Source organism: Triticum dicoccoides, chromosome 1B, assembly GCF_002162155.2.
Source record: "Triticum dicoccoides isolate Atlit2015 ecotype Zavitan chromosome 1B, WEW_v2.0, whole genome shotgun sequence".
In the NCBI taxonomy this organism is placed as follows: Eukaryota; Viridiplantae; Streptophyta; class Magnoliopsida; order Poales; family Poaceae; genus Triticum; species Triticum dicoccoides.
The window spans coordinates 585,800,176-585,810,423 of NC_041381.1; positions in this window are offsets into that span (position 1 = coordinate 585,800,176).

The window sequence follows — 10,248 nt, forward strand, 5'->3', positions numbered from 1 at the left end:
AATGAAAATAATTGGACTCTTCCTGAGCAAATTCCTGAACCAATTGAGCCAACTCCTGAGCCTATTCCTAAACCCACTCCTGAGAAGAGAGGTGTTCTATTTCTCAGTCCTGAAGATATGCAAGAGGCAAAGAAATCAATGAAAGAAAAAGGTATTAAAGCCGAAGATGTTAAGAATTTACCTCCTATTAAAGAAATACATGGTCTTAATATACCGCCTGTTGAAGAACCACATTGTCTTGATAACCCGACACAGGTAGTAAAGGTAAATTCTCTCTATGGATATGATAAAGTTGAAATCCCCTCTACTAAATTTCATAGTCCATGCTTAGATGAATTTGACGACTTTATGGCTAGGCAAGAAAGTTTTAATGCATATGTTGGTAGACAGTTAAAGAATAATGCTTTCGAGATAGGACGCTTGAGTGATTATATGGATAGAGTTAAAGGTGAACTTAAACTCATTAGCAAATATGCTTCTATGGTTGCTACTCAAGCTGAGCAAGTACTTAAAGCTCAAAATGATTTGCTCGGTGAATTAAATAATAAACCTGACTTTGCTGTTAGAGTGGCTACTATAACTGGTAGAATGATTCAGGAACCTGACTCAGGAACCTTTGTATCCTGAAGGCCACCCTAAGAGAATCGAGCAAGATTCTCAGAGAAATAATTTAGAGGCACCTAGTTCTTCCAAAAAGAAGAAAACGAAAAACGATATAGGACTTTGCATGCTTCTAGTGAACCTGTTGTAGACACACCTAAGAATCCCAATGATATTTCTATTTCCGATGCTGAAACACAATCAGGTGATGAACATGAACCTAGTGATAATGTTAATGATAATGTTCATGTTGATGCTCAACCTAGCAAAAATAATGAAGTAGAAATTGAACCTGTTGTTGATCTTGATAACCCACAATCAAAGAATCAACGTTATGATAAGAGAGATTTTGTTGCTAGGAAGCACGGTAGAGAAAGAGAACCATGGGTTCAGAAACCCACGCCCTTACCTCCTAAACCATCCAAGACAAAGGTTGATGGGGATTTTAAGCGCTTTGCTGAAATGATTAGACCTATTTTCTTACGTATGCATTTAACTGATATGCCTAAAGTAAATCCTTATGCTAAGTATATGAAGGATATCATCACAAATAAAAGAAAGATGTCAGAAGCTGAAACTTCCACCATGCTTGCTAATTACACTTTTAAGGGTGGAATACCAAAGAACTTGGTGATCCAGGGGTACCAACTATACCATGCTCCATTAAAACAAATTATGTTAAAACTGCTTTATGTGATCTTGGAGCCGGTGTTAGTGTTATGCCTCTTTCTTTATATTGTAGACTTGAATTGAATAAGTTGACACCTACTGAAATATCTTTGCAAATGCCTGATAAATCAACTACTATACCTGTCGGTATTTGTGAGGATGTGCCTGTTGTGGTTGCAAATGTCACTATCTTAACGACCTTTGTTATTCTTGATATTCCCGAGGACGATAGTATGTCGATTATCCTTGGTAGACCCTTTTTGAATACTGCAGGGGCTGTTATTGATTGCAACAAAGGCAATGTCAGTTTTCATGTTAATGGTAATGAGCATACAATACACTTTCCGAGGAAACAACCTCAAGTTCATAGCATCAATTCTATTGGAAAAGTTCCAACTATCATTATTGGAGGTTTTGAATTTCCTCTTCCTACTGTCAAGAAAAAAATATGATATTCTTATTATTGGGGATGTTCATATCCCCGTTGAGGTAGCTTAGTGTTATTCAAAATTTCTCTGGTTCCATGTTATTCGGAATGAGTTTGTTAACAAGACTTGATCAACCTTGTTAGTGGATTCATTTTGAAGATCATGAGATGGATGAAACTAGAAGGCACAACCTTCTGTACCCTCTTTTTACTTTCTATTATTTAGAATAAATAAAGCAAAAATAGTATTATCTGTCTGTTTTCTGAATTATCCGTGCAATAAAAAATATCCTGAAAGTAAAAGTGCTCCAAATGCCCTGCAAATTTAGTATGATTTTTTATGGAATATTTGAGGATTTTAGGCACTGAGAACACTGCAGGGGGGCAAGCACCTAGCCACGAGGGTGGAGGGCGCGCCCACACCCCCTGGGTGCGCCCCCTGTCTCGTGGGCCCACGGTGGCCCCCTCCACTTATTCATGCACCCACACACTCCATCTTCCTCCCAAAAAATCCCCATCCAGCTCAAGCACGAGTTCTAGCTCATTTTGCTGCGATTTTCGATCTCCTTGCTCAAAGCTCCATTCACAAAACTGCTTTGGGAGATTGTTGCTTGGTATGTGACTCCTCCATTGGTCCAATTAGTTTTTTTTCTAGTGCTTTATTCATTGCAAATTTTTGCTGCATAGGTGACCATGTTCTTGAGCTTGCATGTCAAATTTATGAGGTCCCAAATAATTCTAATGCATGATATAGGCTCTAGGCACTTGTAGGAGTAGTTACTACCAATCTTGTTTAGTTATATTCACTTTTATTTTGAAGTTACTAACATTTTAGAAATTTTTCAGAAAAAGAATTATGTCTAGGAGAATGTACCAAGGTGGTTCCTCAACAAAGAAAGGACCCATGATTGCTATAGTGAGCAAGACGATGAACTACTGAGGGACGCAGAAGTATGAGCTTGTGAGTGGCCATCCGACGATTTTATGGTCAAAGCAGGCTTTAAGCAGGAATTTGACACATATGTGCGTAATGCCGATCTGTCGGACTTCTTACAAGATAAGTGTCCTTAGTACTATCAATTGACTGATTCATTTGTGCGAAAGTTTAAATATAAATGTACACGTAATTCTCCGAGTGTCCTATTTGATATCTATGATACATCTTATACCATGGACTTAGATGATTTTACAACTGGTTGCAAACTTCCGCAGTGGGGTAATACTATTAATGATCCCCACAAATTTGAATTTAGAGATTTTCTTGCTAGTATTACTGTGGGAGAATCTAGGGACATTGCACAAGCTACCATAGGGAGCATTCACTTTCCTGCTATACATTATTTTGCTCTCTTGATTGGTAGATGCATTAACGGTAAAGATGAAGCATGTCATATGTGTGTCCCTGATCTTTGTGTCCTCAAGAGTGCCGTGTTAGGTTATAAAGATTATAACTTGAAGGCAATAGTTGCACGTAGGTTGCATAATAATGGTAGAGTTGGAGATTTATTTGGAGGAATTTATGCGACTCGTGTGGCAAATTATCTTGGTATAGCTCCACGAGAGGGGGATATGATGTTGCCTCATGCTTATTTAGATTATGACGCTATGGTCCAACATCATTTTCTTAAGAGGAAATGAACAATTCCTCCAGTATCGACTAATCTTTGACAGACATAGCACTGTCCATGTTACTCTTCCTGCTCCTTTCCTTTTTGATTACCAGGCAAAAGGAAGATATGTTGTTACTAGGGAGGATCCAGCTGAACACGAGGGAAGAGCGGAGGCGGCTCGCCAGCATGTCGCGGCTCAGGAGGCATTTGTTGTTGCATCTCAGTACAACCCCAGTTACAACCACGGATATCAGCCAGGCTACCCTTGGCATTAGACCAACTTAGGCCAAAAGCCTAAGCTTGGGGAAGTACGTATTTCTCACCGACTTTACATTCATGTTCACACACTATTCTAGTTTTCGGTGCTCATACTCTTTCATTGTATTATCCATGTTAGTTTAATTTTCTTTTTCTCGCTTTCTTCTTGTGTGTCTGATAAACCTTAAGAAAAACCAAAAAATTAGTTAGTTTAATTTCCATGCATGTAGTAGAAATTAAAATGAAAACCCAAAAAGATTTCTCGTTCTTCTTCTTGCTTGTTGGGAGCTTTCCCATGTAAATAGTTTTATTTTCTTTCCTTTCCTTTGGGGGTCGAGAGTAGAAGACCATATTGAAAATGTTTAGTGGCTCTCATTTGCATGATTGATTATTTAACTTAGAGCCCATATTACTTTGTCTTCTCTCTTGAGTTGAATGCTTGCAGATTCCAGCTTAGTCCAATGCACGTGCACTATTATTATTTTACACATCGTTCTGTCGTGCAAGTGAAAGGCAATAATGACGATATATGATGGACTGATTGAGATGATAAAAGCTGGTATGAACTCGACCTCTCTTGTTTTTGTAAATATGATGAGTTCATCGTTCCTGATTCAGCTTATTATGAAGTAAACATATTTGCAATGACATTTAGAGATTATAGTTGATTGTGCAATGCTTGATTAGCTATGAGTTATAATGGTTTACCTTGAGTGCCAGCATGCTATTAGAATGATTATGATGTGGTATGATGGGATGGTATCCTCCTTTGAATGAATTGAGTGACTCGACTTGGCACATGTTCACGCATGTAGTTGAAACAAATCAACATAGCCTTCATGATATTTACGTTCATGGTGGATTATATCCTACTCATGCTTGTACTCGGTGTGAATTAATTTTAATGCATGTTTATGACTGTTGTCGCTCTCTCAGTTGGTCGCTTCCCAGTCTTTTGCTAGCCTTCACCTGTACTAAGCGGGAATACTGCTTGTGCATCCAAACTCCTTAAACCCCAAAGTTGTTCCATATGAGTCCACCATACCTACCTATATGCGGTATTTACCTGCCATTCCAAGTAAATTTGTATGTGCCAAACTCCAAACCTTCAAATGAAATTTTGTTTTGTATGCTCGAGCAGCTCATGTTTCAACTAGGGCTGCCTATATCTTCCATGCTAGGTGGGTTATTCTCAAGAGGAGTGGACTCCGCTCCTCATTCACGAGAAAGGGCCGGTAACCGGGATGCCTAGTCCCATGATCCAAAAGGATAAAAGCAAATCAATTTAATTAAACAAAACTTCCCCAGGGCTGTTGTTAGTTGGAGGCACTCGTTGTTTCAAGAAAGCCATGGATTGATGCTTGTTGGTGGTGGGGGAGTATAAACTTTTACCATTCTATTTGGGAACTGCCTATAATGCATGTAGTATGGAAGATACAGCCATCTCATAGTTGTTGCGTTGACAGTGAGAGTATGCCGCTCAAAATGTTATTCAATCTCTATTTTAAAATCGAGCTCTGGCACCTCTACAAATTTGTGCTTCCCTCTGCGAAGGGCCTATCTATTTACTTTTATGTTGAGTCATCATCATCTTATTAAAAAGCACCCGCTGGAGAGCACACTGTCATTTGCATTCATTACTATTGGTTTATATTGGGTATGACTTGACTGGATCTCTTTTACCATGAACTAGATCATGACGGCGCGCGTTGCCGCGCCCGTCTATTTTGGCAATAACAAGGTAGGAATATTTCTATAAACATATGGAAGCGTAAACATGGAAATTAAATTTTGCATTAACTATATATGCTTTTAGTAATGCAAGACTTGTAAGCTAAATAACATACAGAGTGAAGAGATTTGAATTATATCTTCTCAGGAGGACGATCTAAGTTATTTAATAGAAAACAATGGAAATTTTAGCCTTTTTTTGTTCTGGAAACTGTGGAGATATAGCCATACATATACGAATAAGATATAATAGATAGGATGCATCCTTTTTATTGCGGGTGATACCTGGGTTGAAACATCTTTGTAAGAGATTTATTTCTATCGGGTGCAGCCATGCCCCGTATACCGATTGCCTGGAAGTGACATATACAAAAAATATATACACCAAGTTCACAAAGGGAGAAAGAACAGTAGGAGTACCAGTTTTGGTAATCAACCTTTTAAATCCCTTTTTGTTGGTGCTACGTGTTATCAACTCACAGTAGGTGTGTACATAGTCAGATGACATGAGGCCTGAATCTGAATGGGACTATTTCACTCTGTTATTGGCGACCTCGCCTCGTTTCATTGAGGCCAATTGATTGCATTGACAAAGATCTGAACTGGACATAATATGGTAGACCACATATCAACTCTGAACTGGACATAATATGGCAGACCACAAATCAACTCAGTGATGGTGTTAATTGACACTTCAGACCAAAAGAAATCACAAACACAAGTAAAATTACCTATGTCATCATGTTATGGGGAATCAACAGGTCGTTTGTTCCCTATGTCTGATTCAGATGCTGAATCTAAGACAGATTAGGGCTGATATATCTATGGCTATCCCCAGTATCTTAGATTAGATGACCTTGTACCAACATGTGCGGCTTAAGGTGCACTATTGTGCACAATCATGCATCAGGCAACATCACAGTAATATAACAACTATGGGTATCTAGCTTCCAAGAATCACCCAAATCAGTAGACCAGTTGTAATGACAAAACCTGCAACAAATGAATAGCAAAGAACAGAATTAGAACTGATAACAACTGGGTGGAGCATAGGTTGTAGGAGGAGAAAAAGATCGGTTGCGATGTTGAAGATGGAAGTGCAACCTGATGGAGAAGCATGGATGTTGTGGTGGAGTTGTGAAAGGTACAAGAGGGGAGGATACATGCCGACGGGAGAGACACCCGAATTAAAAGGAAAAGTATGCATGGAATCAGTAACGTCCCTCCACCATTGGCCGCTGGTGTTAATGGAGTCTGCAAACGGCTGCTTTTACTCCCGAGCGGCCGCAGACGAACGCCAAGCGCCAACGACCTATAGCATCCCATTCGCATCGCTTTCACGGTTTCACCCATTGGAATGCTCGTCCCCTTATTCTTCAGCAAGGGATCGCCGGATCGGTTACCTATGGTGAGTTATCGGACCGAGCTAAAGGGGCTGCATATCGTGCTGCACACGCAGACTCACGACCTTGCGGAGAGGGTGGCATAGAGGCCTTTTTCCCAGCTGCACGGACAGAAATTGCTATGAGTCCATCAGGCCCAATTTAACAACATTTGCCCGAAATTGCCACCAGAGCAGCGGCCACCCCTCGAAAAAAATAAAATAAACAGAGCAGCAGCCCAGTACGTATAGTGCTCGCTGAGCCGGATAGCTGATCGGATGATAAAAAAGATGCTAATGGCCTGAGAGTGCAGGAAAAGTGCTCAGTTATAATGTACTTAAATTACAATGTCTAGTCAATCCTTGATCTTTAAAGGTGCTCTGCATTTATGTTTTGTGGTCTCGGAAAGGGCTAGCGAGATACCATTTTGTTATATCATGTTATGATTGTTTTGAGAAAGTGTTGTCATCCGAGTTTTATTATTATGGCTCGCTAGCTGATTATGCCATTGATATGAGTAATTGTGAGACCTAGGTGTTATTATGAGTATGGCTAGTTCATAATATTTGCTGAAACCTGAATACTGGCTTTGCATGTTTACAACAACAAGAGCAAACATAGTTTGTAAAAGTTTTTCTTTATCACTTTTAGTTTATTAACCGAATTGCTTGAGGACAAGCAAAGGTTTAAGCTTGGGGGAGTTGATACGTCTCCAACGTATCTACTTTTCCAAACACTTTTGCCCTTTTTTTGGACTCTAACTTGCATGATTTGAATGAAACTAACCCGGACTGACGCTGTTTTCAGCAGAACTGCCATGATGTTGTTTTATGTGTAGAAAACAAAAGTTCTCGGAATGACCTAAAAATCCACGGAGACAAGTTTTGGAAAATATAAAGAATAATGGCGAAAGAATCAAGACCAGGGGCCCACACCCTGTCCACGAGGGTGGGGGGCGCGCCCACCCCCCTGGGCGCGTCCCCCTGTCTCGTGGGCCCCCTGACGCTCCACCGACCTCAACTCCAACTCCATATATTCTGTTTCACGGAGTAAAAAATCAGAGAGAAAGTTTCATCATGTTTTACGATACGGAGCCGCCGCCAAGCCCTAATCTCTCTCGGGAGGGCTATCTGGAGTCCGTTCGGGGCTCTGGAGAGGGGGATTCGTCGCCGTCGTCATCATCAACCATCCTCCATCACCAATTTCATGATGCTCACCGCCGTGCGTGAGTAATTCCATCGCAGGCTTGCTGGACGGTGATGGGTTGGATGATATTTACCATGTAATCAAGTTAGTTTTGTTAGGGTTTGATCCCTAGTATCCACTATGTTCTGAGAATGATGTTGCTATGACTTTGCTATGCTTAATGCTTGTCACTAGGGCCCGAGTGCCATGATTTCAGATCTAAACCTATTATGTTTTCATGAATATATGTGTGTTCTTGATCCTATCTTGCAAGTCTATAGTCACCTATTATGTGTTATGATCCGACAACCCCGAAGTGACAATAATCGGGATACTTCTCGGTGATGACCGTAGTTTGAGGAGTTCATGTATTCACTATGTGTTAATGCTTTGGTCGGGTTCTCTATTAAAAGGAGGCCTTAATATCCCTTAGTTTCCGTTAGGACCCCGCTGCCACGGGAGGGTAGGACAAAAGATGTCATGCAAGTTCTTTTCCATAAGCACGTATGACTATATTCAGAATACATGCCTGCATTACATGATGAATTGGAGCTAGTTCTGTGTCACCCTATGTTATAGCTATTACATGAGGAATCGCATCCGACATGATTATCCATCACTGATCCAATGCCTATGAGCTTTTCACATCTTGTGTTTCGCTTATTTACTTTTCCGTTGCTACTTTACAATTACTACAAAATTGCTATCTTTACTTTTGCCACTGTTACCTTTATTATCATACTACTTTGCTACTAAATACTTTGCTGTAGATACTAAGTTATCCAGGTGTGGTTGAATTGATAACTCAACTGCTAATACTCAATAATATTCTTTGGCTCCCCTTGTGTTGAATCAATAAATTTGGGTTGAATACTTTACCCTCGAAAGCTGTTGCGATCCCCTCCACTTGTGGGTTATCAAGACTCCAGAGAATGGCCGGCAACTTGTCAAGCCAGCTGCCGGGTGAACGGATGAGTGGCTCAACGAGTCGCGTCTTGATGCCAGACAGGATGAGTCCATTGGCCCGCTTGACCTGCCCGTTGGACTGCGGGTGTGCAACGGAGGCCAGGTCGAGGCGGATGCCGGAGATGGAGAAGTATTGCTTGAGCGCGCCCTTGGCGAAGTTGGTGTCGTTGTCCGTGATCATGTTGTTCGGCATGCCGTAGCGAACCGCTATGTCCTTGATGAATCGGACGGCTGTTGGCCCGTCCAGTTTCTTGATTGGCCGTGCATCGATCCACTTGGTGAGCTTGTCCGCTGCCACCAGCAGGTGCGTCATGCCGCCTCGAGCGGTTTTGAAGGGTCCCACCATGTCGAGTCCCAGACAGCGAAGGGCCAGGCGATCGGAATGGTGCGGAGTGCTGACGCCGGCTGGTGGCTGTGCTTGCTGAAGCGCTAGCATCCCTCACACTTGAGAAGGAGCGACTCGGCATCTTGGAGGGTCGTGGGCCAGTATAAACCATGGCGGAACGCCTTGGCCACCAGGGATCGCGACGCGGCGTGGTGCCCGCATTCGCCTTGGTGTATGTCGAGGAGGATGTCGACGCCCTGTTCCTGCTTGATGCAGTGCTGGAACACGCTAGTGGAGCTGCGCTTGATGAGCTCGTTGTTGATGATGCTGTAGGTGGACGCCCGGTGCTGCACTTTTCGGGCTTCAGTCTCATCCATGGGGAGAACCCCGTTCTCCAGGAATTCTGATATTGGGAGGGCCCAAGACAGAGCCGTCACCATAGTGAAGACGGCCACCGGGGCGGGTTCCGAGTCGGCAGCCCTCGAGCCGGGTTGAGTAGCCCCCGGGTCGGGGATGGCGATGGCCGGGTCCGGGGTGATGGCAGCCGGGTCGAGCTGAGCAGCCCCCGGGCCGGGTTCGGCAGTCCCTGGGCCGGGTTCAGCAGCCCCCGGGCCGGGTTGAGATGCGGCCGGGTCGTCTGGAACGTGGATGGACTCCGAGTCCGGCGACGGCTTGACGGACGGCTTGTGCAGGTGCTCGAGGGAGACGCCGGACGGGATGGACTGTCGGGATGAGGCGATCTTGGCGAGCGTGTCGGCCGCTTCGTTCTCTGTGCGTGGAACATGGAGGAACTCGCAGCCCTCGAAGGACCCGGACAACTTCTGGACGAGGAAGCGGTAGCTTGCCATGTTGGAGTCGCGGGCGTCCCACTCGCCGGAGCACTGCTGCACCACTAGGTCCGAGTCACCGTAGCACAGTATGCGCCGGATGTCGGGTTCCTTGGCAAGCCGGAGGCCGTGCACAAGGGCTTCGTACTCGGTGACGTTGTTGGAGGCGGCGAAGTGGATCTGGAGTGCGTAGCAGAGTCAGTCGCCCTTCGGGGACGACAGCACGATGCCGGCCCCCAGGCCGAGTCGCTCTTGGACCCGTCGAAAT